This window comes from Dromiciops gliroides, chromosome 2 (genome assembly GCF_019393635.1).
Source record: "Dromiciops gliroides isolate mDroGli1 chromosome 2, mDroGli1.pri, whole genome shotgun sequence".
Taxonomy (NCBI): domain Eukaryota; kingdom Metazoa; phylum Chordata; class Mammalia; order Microbiotheria; family Microbiotheriidae; genus Dromiciops; species Dromiciops gliroides.
Window position 1 is genome coordinate 150,415,124 of NC_057862.1, and position 14,058 is coordinate 150,429,181.

The 14,058-nt window shown below is 40.6% G+C and overlaps 1 pseudogene; it reads right to left on the minus strand.

Annotated features, from left to right (window-relative positions):
• Positions 1–341: 341 nt before the first annotated feature.
• LOC122738415 overlaps positions 342–14,058 on the minus strand; it is a 37,548-nt pseudogene continuing 23,831 nt past the window's right edge.

Genomic DNA, 14,058 nt, shown 5'->3' on the forward strand with positions numbered 1-14,058 from the left:
TCTTCACTCTTGTGCTGGGTCATTAAAATCCAAGGAAAGGGGCGGCTAGGTGGCGCAGTGGATAAAGCACCGGCCCTGGAGTCAGGAGTACCTGAGTTCAAATCTGGCCTCAGACACTTAACACTTACTAGCTGTGTGACCCTGGGCAAGTCACTTAACCCCAATTGCCTCACTAAAAAAAAAAAAAAAATCCAAGGAAAGGGTTAAATTCCTATAGGCTGATGAGAACAGCTAATCACTCAACAAATCTTTATTTTTATTTTTAATTTTTTCCCCAGGTTGGGCAGTTTGACTTTATTAGCCAAAGGCAGGCCTGGCACCCTAAGTGCTCTTAGGTAGGTTCACTTCTTCACCACCACTGGCTTCTGGCTCTGCAGGATGGCACTGGCCTGGGACAGAGCAGCCATGCAGAGATCTTTCTGGTATTTATTCTTGCGGATGATGTGTCAGACGCTGTTGAGTGTGTCCTGGGCATTTTTGTTGCTGGTGGTCCTCACATAGGAAGTGGCAGGCTTCCTCTGACCTTCCCACAGCTTCAGTACCACCACGATGCCCTTGCCATCAGCAGCCGGCTCGATGCCCACCGTCTTCTGGTGGATCAGCCCGTTGTAGTGGAAAGAGTTTCGGGCCTTGAGGTCGTTGGGCTCGGTGCTGTATGTCTGCTTGTTGCTCTTGATGAGAAAGCTGGAGAGGTTCTGGAGGACCATCTAGTGCAGATGGGCCGACTTGGTGAAGGCGGGGAAGACCTCGGGTGGAAGCAGCTGCTCTCGTGGGGCCTCCCGGAGACACAAAGAACAAATCTTTTTGAAGACCTGTTATATGTATGTATGTATCCTTGCGTTAGGGGGCTGGTTGGTTAGGGAGAAGTACACAGCACAGATCTTGCTTTCTGCAGGCTAATGGCCTGAGGAATGAAGAAATATACTCGTGAAAAGGTCATTGGTCACTGATCCTGGATTCAGAGCCAGAAGGAATCTCAGAGGCCATCAAGTCCAACTTTCTCATTTTAGAGAAACTGAGACTCAGAGAGATTAAGTGATCTGCCCAAAGTCATACAGATAAGGGGCAGATTTTGTAACCTGATCCTATAGAGAAGTAGAGAGTTAGTGCAGGTTATTGAGTAGGGGAGTGACACAATGTTTTGAGATAGGGCAGGTCTAACTCCAAATCCAGTGTTCAAGGAAAGAAGAGTATTTTATAGTGCCTCACACATAGTAGGTTTTTGTAAATATTAATTGAATGAACCAATGAATGAATGAAATAAGTCATTTATTCTAAGAGCCCACTAAGTGAGTAGTACAGATATTAAGGTTGGTAGGAGTTCAGAGGAAGGCAAGATCCTTGTTGCCTATAGTGGCCAGGGGAAAAGGTGGGATTTGGACTTTTCTTATATAGCCCATAGAATCTCTGAGGGTCCTTATCCCTACCCCAATTGGCACTGATGAGTCAGGTCCCCCAGAACAAGGCTACAGCTCTCTTTCAGGATAATAAGGGTACCTTGGAGGGGTTGGAGGCTTTTGTCTAGTGCTATTGGCTCAAGCCCCCATTCCAGAGCTTTCTTCTCAATGTTAATCACCATTGATTAACATCTGCAGTTTCATTTAATTAATTAACCAAAGTCAGCTTTTGCAAAGAGATAATTTACTGAGAAGATATAATGAGAACAGAAGGAAAAACTGTTTCTCCCAATACCTTGGGCACATTTTCCCCTATACTATCTTTTTTTTTTTTTTTGGGTGAGGTAATTGGGGTTAAGTGACTTGCCCAGGGTCACATAGTTAGTAAGTGTATAAAGTGTCTGAGGCTGCATTTGAACTCAGATCCTCCTCAATCCAGGGCTGGTGCTCTATCCACTGAGCCACCTAGCTGCCCCTCCTGGGGAGAATAGGCTCAAACTTAACAGTAGTTTCTTCTAGAGCATTAGCCCCCATTAAGCTAATTTTTTTTTTTAATGTGGCATAACCAGTAGGTAGCTAGGTGGCTTAGTAGCCCCAGAGTCAGGAAGACTCTTCTTCCTGAGTTCAAATCTGGCTTGAGACACTTACCAGCTGTGGGACCATGGACAAGTTGCTTAATGCTATTTGCCTCAGTTTCCTCATCTGTCAAATAAGCAGAAGAAGGAAATGGCAAACCACTCCAGTATCTTTGTCAAGAAAACCCCAGATGGGGTCACAAAGAGTTGGACACAACTGAAAAATGACTGAATAAAAACAACCAATGGATCAGCTTCTTCGATCCACTTATCTCTGATTTAGGCAAATCACTCAAAGCTTTCAGGTTCCACTGTTCACAATCTCACATTGATTCCAATTCTCAGACCTCTGGATGCCCTAGCACTCTCCCAGCCTCACAACATCACAATCTAGTCTGATATTCCTTCTTCTAAGAGCAGGAAAGAACAAATTCTGGCATCAGGAGATAGTTAATAAAGCATTTATTAAATACCTACTATGTACTAGGTACTTGGCTAAGCTCTGGGGGTACAAAAGAATGGTAAAAACCAGTAGGAGCTCAATATAATTGGGGAGACAAAACAGAAACAAGAATGTACTGTGGGGGGCAGCTAGGTGGTGCAGTGGATAAAGCACTGGCCCTGGATTCAGGAGGACCTGAGTTCAAAACCAGCCTCAGACACTTTACACACTATCTGTGTGACCCTGGGCAAGTCACTTAACCCTCATTGCCCCACCGAAAAAAAAATAAAGTACTGTGATAAAATAATGGAATTTGGCAGACACCCAGGGGTCCCACCTGATTTAGTATTGTTTAAGAAACTGACTAAGTACCTAGTTGGGATGATTACATACAGGCCACACCTGGCCTGCCCTGAGTGACGTATACTGCTAATGTCAGCAGGTGGACTACTCTCTCAGCCATCCAGCTTGAAGGACCTCCCTTTTGGGGGAGGGAGAAAAAAAGGTAGAAAAGAGAATGCTGAGGCTGGGAGCTGGCCTTTTCTGTTGGTGAACTTCTGAGAGCGGACTGGAGAGGGGCTGCACAGCTGAAACTATGAACCCCAGGTGGTGAGTTAATAAAAATGAGGCCAGCTCTTCAAATTAGCTGAGCTGGAAGCAAGTTTGGGGATTGAATCAGTCTTTTCTAGAGCCAGGGAGCTTATCCATTTTTCTCTTTCCCTATTTCCTCGTCACTGGCTTTATTAACTTCACCTTTGTTATATCTTTTATTCCCATTAATAAAACCTGATTTGTTTGTGGAAAAGAGGCTGTTAATCTCCTTTCTTATTAGCCTGGGATAAATAACTAAAAAAGGCAGTTTGGAAGAGAGGAAACTTTGGACCTAGAGGTGCCTCATTATTTTCTGAACCCCAATATTATGGTGAACCACCCAATTAATTCTTCTCATAATAAATCTGGCCCCTACAGTACAAACAAGATATACACACCAGTATATACCTTGGTGGACACTCAGAGTTAATGGGTATAACCTGGATGAAAATCCAGCAAAGGAGACAGGTAAGAGGAAAACCAGGAGAGTGTAGCATCCTGAAAACCTGGAGAGGAGAGAATACAGGGATAAAGAAGAGGGTGACTGACCTTGTCAAAGGCTGTAGAGAGGTCAAAAAGGATGAGAGTCAGGGGAAAAAAAAAGCCATTCAATTTGGCAATTAAAAGATCATTGGTGGGGGCAGCTGGGTGGAGAAGTGGATAAAGCACCGGCCCTGGGTTCAGGAGGACCTGAGTTCAAATCTGGCCTTGGACACTTGACGCTTGCTGGCTGTGTGACCCTGGGCAAGTCACTTGGCCCCCATTGCCCCGCAAAAAGAACAAAAAATCAAAAACCAAAACAAAACAAAAAAACAAAACAAAAAAAAGATCATTGGTATCTTTGGAAAGAGCAGTTTCAGGTGAATGATGAATTCAGAAGCCAGGCTACAGAAAGTGAAGAAGAGAGTTGAGAGGAAAAGAAGTGGAGGAGCCTATTGCCTTTTCAATGACCTTCCTAAAGAGTTTAGCTATGAAAGGGAAGAGAGATATAGGATGTAAGGGCATTTTTTAGTATTGGGGAGACAGGCATGAAAGGAGACAGTATGGAAGTAGCCACCTCTCACTCCTGCATTCCCTATTTTAAAATTTTCTTTCTTTTCTTCCTGCATTCTTTATTACTGTCCAAGGTACTATTAAATCCTCCCAACCCTCATTACCTCACTTCTGGACTACTTCAATAGCCTGCTGGTGGGTCTGCCTGCCTCAAGTCTCTCCCCATTCCAAGCCATCCTCTATTCAGTCACTGAAGTGCTTTTCCTGAAGCACAGTCTGATCATGTCACTCCACTACTCAAGAAACTTAATTGGCTCCCTATCACCTTTAGGATCAAACACAAAAATCCTCTATTTTGAATTTAAAGCCCTTCATAACCTAAACCCTTCACTTCCAGTCTTCTTACACCTTATTTCACCCCACTTAGTCTTACACTTTACTTCCTGATTCCTGCCACTTATTTTTCAATCCAGTAATATTCGTTTCCTTACTTTTCCTCTGCATCTGGAATATTCTCCCTCCTCATCTGTACCTCCTGGTATCTCTGACTTCCTTCAAGTCAACTAAAATCCCATCTTCTACAGGAAGCCTTTCCCAGCTCCTCTTAATTCTAGTGCCTTTCTTTTATTAATTATTTCCTATTTATCCCATATTTAGGTTGTTTGTAAGTATTTGTTTGTTGTCTCCACCCTTTTGCTTTCTTTTTAAAATAAGATTTTTTCAATTCCAATTTTTCAAATTTATTTCCAAATATAAAGAAAAATTTTAACATTCATTAAAAAAATTTTGAGTTCCAATTTTTCTGCCTTCCTCTTTCACTTCCTCCCTAAGAAATTTGATATAGGTTATTATATGTTCAATCACATAGAACATATTTCCATATTAGTCATGTTGTGAAAGAAGAAACAGATCAAAAGAAAAAAACCATGAAAAAAATAAAGTGAAAATAGTATGCTTCAATCTGCATTCAGCTTCCAACAGTTCTTTCTCTAGATGTGAATGATATTTTTCATCATGAGTCCTTTGGAATTTTCTTGGATGATTATATTGCTGAGAATAGCTAAGTCATTCATAGTTGATCATCATACAATGTTACTGTTATTGTGTACACTCCTGGTTCTGCTCACTTCATTTTGTATCAGTTGATGTTAGTCTTTACAGGTTTTTCTGAAATCCACCTGCTTGTCATTTCTTATATTTTGCCTCTTTTTCTTTTCTTTTCTTTTTTTTTTTTTTTAGTGAGTCAATTGGGGTTAAGTGACTTGCCCAGGGTCACACAGCTAGTAAGTGTTAAGTGTCTGAGGCTGGATTTGAACTCAGGTACTCCTGACTCCAGGGCCGGTGCTCTATCCACTGCACCACCTAGCCGTCCCCTTCTTGTTTCTATATTATCTTTTCTTTTCTTCTTCTTTTTTTTTTGGTGAGGTAATTGGGGTTAAGTGACTTGCCCAGGGTCACACAGCTAGTAAGTGTTAAGTGTCTGAGGCCGGATTTGAACTCAGGTACTCCTGACTCCAGGGCCGGTGCTCTATCCACTGCACCACCTAGCTGCCCCCTTTTGCCTCTTTTTCTATCCCAAGCATTTGACATGGTACTAGGCATATAGTAGGAACTTAATAAACATTTTCTGACTTGCTGGATTGAATAGGATTACTTATGAATACAGAGAGAGGTTTGTGTTGCCAAGGAGAAGGTCTCCCCTCTTCATATGAGACAGAGGTGAAAGAGGAGATAGTGGTAGAAGAAATGTGGGTGATGGGAGATGAGGATGAAGGGGAGAAGAGGGAGCTCTTGGTGAATGCCCTCAATTTTTTCAGTGAAATATATGGCAAGGTTCTCAGCTGAAAGGTTGGGGGAGAAGGAGGAACTGTGAGAAGTTTGAGGTGAGATAAAAAGGTTGGCAAAGCTGCAGTAGTAAGCAAGATAGTGAGTCAATCAGGGAAGGACAAAAAGATTGCTTTGCCATATTGAGGACCCAGTTGAGATTATGTCACATAAATTTGTAGTGGACCCAGTCAGCAAAGTTTCATGACTTCTCCAGCTTTGTCTGGCAGCATGAGTAAGAGTAAACGCTATAGATGGTAAAAGTAATCTAAGGCTGAGTCTTGGTGGGGCAAGATTAGAGAGTATTAAGTAGCAATGGACTGAAGAGAAGAAGGCAGAACATTTCTACTATCCCTCTAGCAGGTTCAGTCTTGACTTCAGGGAAGAGGGAGGAATAAGCATTTTTCAAGCACCTACTATGTGCCAGCCACTGATTATTGGATCTTCACAACAATCCTGTGAGGTAGGGGGTGCTATTATCCTCATTTTATAGTTGAGGAAACTGAGGCATATAGAAATTAAGTGATTGGGGAGGGGGTCCCACACAACTAGTATCTGTCAGATTTGAACTCACATCTTCCTGATTCCAGATTTGCCTTATAGGGGATGGCAATCACATAGCTAGTAAGTGTTGGAACTCCTATTTGAACTCACATCTTCTTGATTCCCAGTGCTCTATGAACTGTGCTACCTAGCTTCTTGAGGTGAGAAGACTTGAATCTCCTCTTCTACCCTAAGAAGGCTCATAGTGGCACCTCCTGACCACCAAAGAAGGAAAAGGTCAGATCTTTTGGTTATTGGCTTTGTAAGCATCCTCAGTTTCAGCTCAGCAGCCAAATGAAGGATCCCTCTTTTTTATGTTGTAAAGTGGCCAGAAATCTACAGGTGCTTGGTATCAGGAAGCAAGACCCTTCCATTATATATCATCACTCCTTTCCAGAAGCAGGCTCCCTGGCTTTTTTCCATGTGGGCTGGTGGCAGGCAAAGCACCACACGTGATCTGAAGACAGTGCCCCCACTGGGTAGGACATCATCATATGTCTGACTTGATTTAGTAGGTCTTAGTGGGATCTGGTTACCAAGCACTTTCACATATATTATCTCATTTTGGTCATTTCAGCAGCCTCATTAGGTAGGTAGTACAAATTATTCCCACCTTATAGATAAGGAAACAGCCTTAGAGAAGTTAAATGACTTCGGACACTGGCAAATTAGTCTAAGGATCCTGGAAAGAAATTTGGACCTAGGCAAGAAATGTGCCTAAACCGTTCATATTCTTAGACTCAGTGATCTCATTCCTTAGCATATACCCCTAAGGTCAAAGGCAGAATGAAAGGTCCTATATATATATATATATATATATATATATATATATATATATATATATATATATATATATATATATATATATATATATATATATATATATATATATAGTTAAGGGCTAAAATTCTAGCTAAACTGTCTAAAATATCTAATGAGTGGTCGCCAATAAATGATAAGCTTTAGCAAGAGTTAGACTTTTAAGCATTTATTAAGGAGAATAAGAATTTGGTAAAGAGAGAGAGAAAGGCCTAGATTCCTATCTATAAAAGGGAGAGCACATTTCTAGCTCCCTTCTCCACCAGAGTCCAGAGGAAAGAGTGCGAGAGCGAGTGCCAGTCTCTTCCTTCCTCCTCCCACTAGCCTGCGTCACTTCCTGACTCCTGGTCTTGCCCTCAAAGACCTTCGCTTCATGGGCAGAACTCTTCTACAGTAAGTCTCCAGCAGGTGGCGTCATTCCAATCATTACAGTCCCCCCTGTTGTTCCTCAAGAAACAAAATGTTTCCTTGATGGAACAGTAAAAACAATATAATAACTATTGCTAACTAATAATATGTGAACAACAATATAGAAAAGGAAGAGAGGAAAGTTTTGTCCAGAGGGGCGATTTTTTTTTTTGTCCTCATGAACCGACGCTTTGACATTAGTCTTACAAAGGGAGGGCCTCTGCAGAGAATACATGTTACAGATGGTGTATATTATAACAGAAAGAGAAAAAAAACAACAAAAACAACAAATCAAAACTGTTCATTTAAAGTCTCTGAAAGTCTTTTCTCAGATGTCCTCTAGGTGTAGTCGTGGAATGGAAGTCTTTTCAGGGGTTGATGTGTGGATACTGGTAATCAGCCAGGAAATTTCCTACAAAATTGAGCTTAACACAACTTTAAAATAGCTTTGTCAATAATCAAATCAAACAATGAAATTTCTCAAAAATATGTCTAAGGGAATTCAGAATCTTAGTTGTTACACATGAAACATATAATAAAACAAAAATTGAAACATTCTTTAAAATTATAATATTATTATAGTCCCCCCTTATGGAGAGTAATTGAGAAGACAATTGCTGTGATATTAATTTTAAAAAAATAATTTTTTATCTGTGTTTCATCACTTTTTGCATCATCTGCCTAATTATCCTCATGCCATTATGAGAAATTAAAAAATCTAATATAATTGGTAACAGGTGTCAAGGCCAAATTCAACACTATATTTATCATGACACCTGAGATAATTATGGGGGTTACCATAAAAGAACAGAGAAATGATGGGATATGAGCATTCCCACACTTGAGCAATATGTACTGCCCATACAGTATGCCAGGCTTAAAATAGGTGGATGGAATACATGTCCATGCCACCGAACATATTGGAGGAAACTGAGTCAGACTTAATCAGATGCATGGGATTGAGATGTCCATGGCATCAGGCATATAGGAGGGAGCATAGAAGCTAGGTGTAGAAGTGAGATGGGTGGGATCAATACTTCCAGCCATCTGTACAATATTGTGGGGAAAAATAAAATAAAATATTAAACCAAGAGAATCCAACCTCAACATTTGTCAAAAGCCGTTCTCTCAGCCATACCTTGACTTCATGCATGTCTCCCCTCATGTGACAGTTCAGTGTCTGCTCTTGCATGTATTCCTCTTGTGATTGGATGGCACCTTGGCCAACTGGCATCTGATAACTCAGAATAAAGGCAATTAATGTCTTAAATGATAAGTTCCCATAATCCAAGTCTCATATGGATTTAAAATTGAGGATAATAAATGATTGCAAAAATGTGAATACATCTTGACTCAAAATATAATATATAATTATGCAACAATTTCAAATAATACCCTTTTTTTTACTTAGTATACAATTACTTTTGTGAAAAATCAGAACATATTTAAATACAAGTTAAAGCACAACAGAATCTCAAAGAAAACTTTTTTTTTGAAAAAAGAAAACTTTTACAAATGTTCCCCTCTTTTTTTTTAAAATATGCTTATCAAAAATAATACTTCTAGAATCAATTTACACTTGCCATGGCAACCAATTTGCCAAGGAAATGCTTTAAAGAGTTTGATCAAATAATCAGTTGAGAAAAAATAACAAAAACAAACAACTCAGAATATGGCAGCACAATACTCCTAGAATTAACATTGTATTATGAAATCAAAACCATCTTACAATGTTTCAAAATTAGAGATGAATAAATAGAAAAAAATACACATGGAACAATAAAAGACAATGAAATTCAAACTAGGGAAATCTAAATGAATATGAACTTAATATTAATAAGAGTATTATAAAATATAAACTTGATCATATGACTATAAAAAGCTTTACAAATATTCTCCTTGTTTTAGAAACTAAGTATAAGACACAATCTCAAAAGAATGAAAATCTCTATGAAAATAAACCCATACCATTAATTTCAAAATGTATATATAATAGCATAGAAATCCTATGTAACCTCTGAACTAATACTATTACTCTGAGTGAATTCAGAACACTTTTGATTCCGGTATCTAAAATCCCCAACACTCATATCAATACCTTGCTGCTTACTTCTACATTTCTGTACAATATATACCCTTCCATGGCAAAAGAAGCAGAGTCTTGAACTATGTTGATGATTGTCATTCTTATTCAGCTTAAGTTTTTCTTCTTTAACCCCTCTATATTGTCTGTCAGTCTTTTCACCATACAAATGCTTTATAAGATTACTAATTAAAGACAAAAGCAGGTTAGCAAAATTATGAACAAAACAAGCATATCTGGAATTTAAAGGGTTTTCTAAGGTTGTCTCAGAAGCACACCCAGGCTGGGGAAGAGCTGAGCCTGAAGCTGCAAATGTAGTTAGAGAAAGTTGAGCATGCGCATCAGTTCTCTGGACTTCCCAGGCAGGGGAAGCAATGGGCTTGGCCATGGGAGGAGTAGAGGGTGGGGTTTGGAGAGGAGGGGAGGGACCAGAGCAATCTGAATCAGACTTGATTTTGAACTCAGGCCTGGATTCCTCTTCCCCCACTTTGCCTCCAGGTGCTAGGGGATTAAAAGCTTCTAGAGGGTGGGTCATTGCCTCCAGGCATGCAAAATTAAAGCAACAATTAGTGTTAGAACTGGGAAAAGCTGCAGGAATCTCTTCAGGTTTCTCTAAAAAAGCATGGTTGGGAGAGGGAGAGATATTTCCTTGTGTGAGTAAGTTGCTGGCTCTTTTAACAAAAATAAAAAGAAAAATAGAAAATCCACAAAAACAAAGCATTAACATGATCTTATCCCCCATTTGTCTGGTTAAACAGACTAAAATCAAAAATAGGATAATTAGGGAGTTTAAAAGGTCCATTCGAAAAAATTTAAAGGAAAACACAGCCAGTACACCAGTACTTAGCAGTTAAAGGGAGAGGGAGGGGAAATTTCTTACCCAACCAGAAGATCAGAAGAAGACTGAGGGTTAGCTTTCCTCTTCGTGGTCAGCCATCTGTTAAGGGCTAAAATTCTAGCTAAACTGTCTAAAATATCTAATGAGTGGTCGCCAATAAATGATAAGCTTTAGCAAGAGTTAGACTTTTAAGCATTTATTAAGGAGAATAAGAATTTGGTAAAGAGAGAGAGAAAGGCCTAGATTCCTATCTATAAAAGGGAGAGCACATTTCTAGCTCCCTTCTCCACCAGAGTCCAGAGGAAAGAGTGCGAGAGCGAGTGCCAGTCTCTTCCTTCCTCCTCCCACTAGCCTGCGTCACTTCCTGACTCCTGGTCTTGCCCTCAAAGACCTTCGCTTCATGGGCAGAACTCTTCTACAGTAAGTCTCCAGCAGGTGGCGTCATTCCAATCATTACAATATATATGTATATATATATATGTATATATATATGTATATATATATATGTATATATATATATATCAGAATAATCATAGCAACAGTTTTTATGGTAGTACAAAAAATTGAATACAAAGTATTTGCCCATGTTTGGGGGAATAATCAAGCAAAGTGTGGTATTTGAATGTAATGGCATATTATTATAGTATAAAAATATGAATGTGAGGTACTTTAGAGAAACATAGGAAGACTTATATGAACTTATTCAAAGCAGAGAAAGCAGAACCAGGGGAACTTGATCCATAATGGCTATAATAAAGTAACTGAACTCGGGTCAATTGTAATGACCTAGGGAGCAGAGGAGAAAACATCCTTTACTCTTTTTGGTTGTTTCGATGCTAATCAGATAAAATTGTTTTGACAAAAGGAAAGGACTCATATGTGCAAAAAAAGTTATTGCATCCTTCTTTGTGGTAGCAAAGGACTAGAAACAATGTGGCTGACCATAGGTCACCAGGCTCCCAGAGAGGGGTCTCATTGTCACTAGGGATGTCAATCACCAGTTTAGGCAAAGGAGTTGGAATAGATGTTCTATGAATCCTAGGGAGGGGAGGAGGCCACAGCTTGGGAGAACCCTGTGCTAGTTGTTTCCTGTTATAGAACTGATGATATTTTGATAGGGATATGGAGAGGGACTGGGCCCTTTGGTTTAATTGAAATAGGGAGCTCCCAGATGAGGGAACTCCCTCTAACATTGCAGTTTGACACCTTCTCTGCCATTTATCATTTTAAAGTGTTGACTAAAGCACTAAGATTATGTGACTTGCCCAGGGTCACAGAGACAGTATGTGAGCAGACTTGAAGCAAGGTTTTCTTGGTTGTTGGATCTCTATCCACTTATACTAGCTGGCCTCTTTAAAAAACCCAACCTATTTTTATACCTAAGAATAAAGCAAGGGTGCTGAGTCTTTTGGGCAGCTAGGTGGCACTGTGGACAGAGCGCCCTGGGCCTGGAGTCAGGAAGACCTGATTTTTAATTTTTAATTTTTATTTTTGGGGGGGGGGGCAGGGCAATGAGGGTTAAGTGACTTGCCCAGGGTCATACAGCTAGTAAGTGTCAAGTGTTTGAAGCCTGATTTGAACTCGGGTCAGGGCCAGTGCTTTATCTACTGTACCACCTAGCTGCCCCAAGACCTGATTTCAAATTCAGCTTCAAATACTTACTAGCTGTGTGGTCCTGGGCAAGTCACTTAACCCTATTTGCCTCAGTTTTCTTCTATGTAAAAGTAAATGGAGAAGGAAATGGCAAACCACTCCAGTATCTTTGCTAAGGAAACCTGAAACGGCATTATGAATATTCAGAAACTACTGAAACAAAACTGAGCCTCTTACAAATGTACCAATGTAGGGTAATCAGACCCCAGCACCCCAGAATAAATCTACCAATCATAAGTAACCTAATTAAAGATTCATACTGGGGTTGATCCAGTGCTCACACAGTGGTTATACCTATGGATTCATCCTACTATTTCTACCATTTCTGTCCCTCCTTCCTGCCCTTGGGGGAAGGGGCCTGGTCTGACCAGACTGTCTTAGGCTTGTGTCTAATCAGGGGCTGAATTGTGCGGTTTGGGTGATAAATACTAGGGGGATTCTTTTTGCAGTATATGAAATTACACCCGTGAATGCTTATAAAGTAACATACAAAGGAGTTTTTGTTTGTGTATGCTCTGTCTCCCCCATAAAATGGAGACCACTTTCAGGGTGGGGACTCTTTACTCTGTTGGACCTAGAAACTCCTGCGGACCAGGACTATGTCTCTTCTCGCCACATCTTTCCCCAGCACCAAGTACAGGCATCTACACCCAACAGGCACTCAACATAAGGGACTGACTGAATCGTGGCCAGAGCCATTTGACTCAGCAAGGTCACAGAATTTAGAAAGGGAAGGGATCTTGGAAATCATTTAGTCCATACCCTCGTTTTATAGATGGAGAAACTGAGAAACAGATGTAAATGTCTTGCCCTAGAGCACAACACTATTAAATGGCAGAGTCGGGAGTTGAACCCATGTCATCCTTCATTTTATAGTTGGAGAAATTGAGAAACAAAGGTAAAGGGAAGTGTGTTCTTGGTCATATAGATGTGAAGTATCAGATGCGGGCCACTAGGTGGCGATAAATGGGATTTAAACTCATACCCTCTGGTATAGACTGAGGGTTCTTCCCCCTGTCTTGGGTTGCCTCTCTGGTTTCAATCCAGGGATTCAGGCCCAAGGCTGCCTTGTCCACAGAGGCCCCATTGCTTTCTGGAGAATGTGCCCTCACCTCCCCCTCTTTCAGGTTGTTCCAAACCCCATGGTGATAAACTCTCCGTGACCCAGTGAGGGGCTGAGGTTCTCACCTGTGAAAATAAGGGCATTTCTCTTAAAGGGCTCTGACTCAGCAGATCCAAATCCCCCCCAGCTGCAAGGACAATGCCTGTCATCCAGGCTCTGATCCTGGACTTAGGCTATTTCACAAGCACTCAAAGGTAGGCCTGAAAATGTCCTGTGATGACCTTCCTCCCATCAGAAGTCAGTGTTCCTCCAAGGGAGGTGTTCAAACCACTGCCGTTACAGTAAAGTTGTCTTGAATAGCGTTCTTCTAAGTCAGATGTGCATTCCTATGTTCACACAGACACACCAGTGCCAGGAGAAACACACACACACACAAACACAAACACACACAAGCATATGCAGACAGCCACTATGCTCAGACATGCTCATTCTAAGTTGGGGAACATTCATGGGTGGAACAGGAGGAACAGGGGAGATAGGATTGAGAATTGGGTACCAAGGAAACAATAAGAAGAGCAGACTGAATGGCGTTAGATGGTTATTACCAGAGAATAGCAAAATGTAAGACTGGGGGTCAATTATTCAGGAGGGCCTTGAATGACAGGCAGAGTTTAGTCCTGTGAGCTCATACTATGAGGATAACATTTGTTGGTATTTGGTCATTTGAGTCACGTCTGACCCTTAGTGACTCCATTTGGGGTTTTCTTTTTTTTCTTTCTTTCTTTTTTTTTTTTTTTTTGATGAGGCAATTGGGGTTAAGTGACTTGCC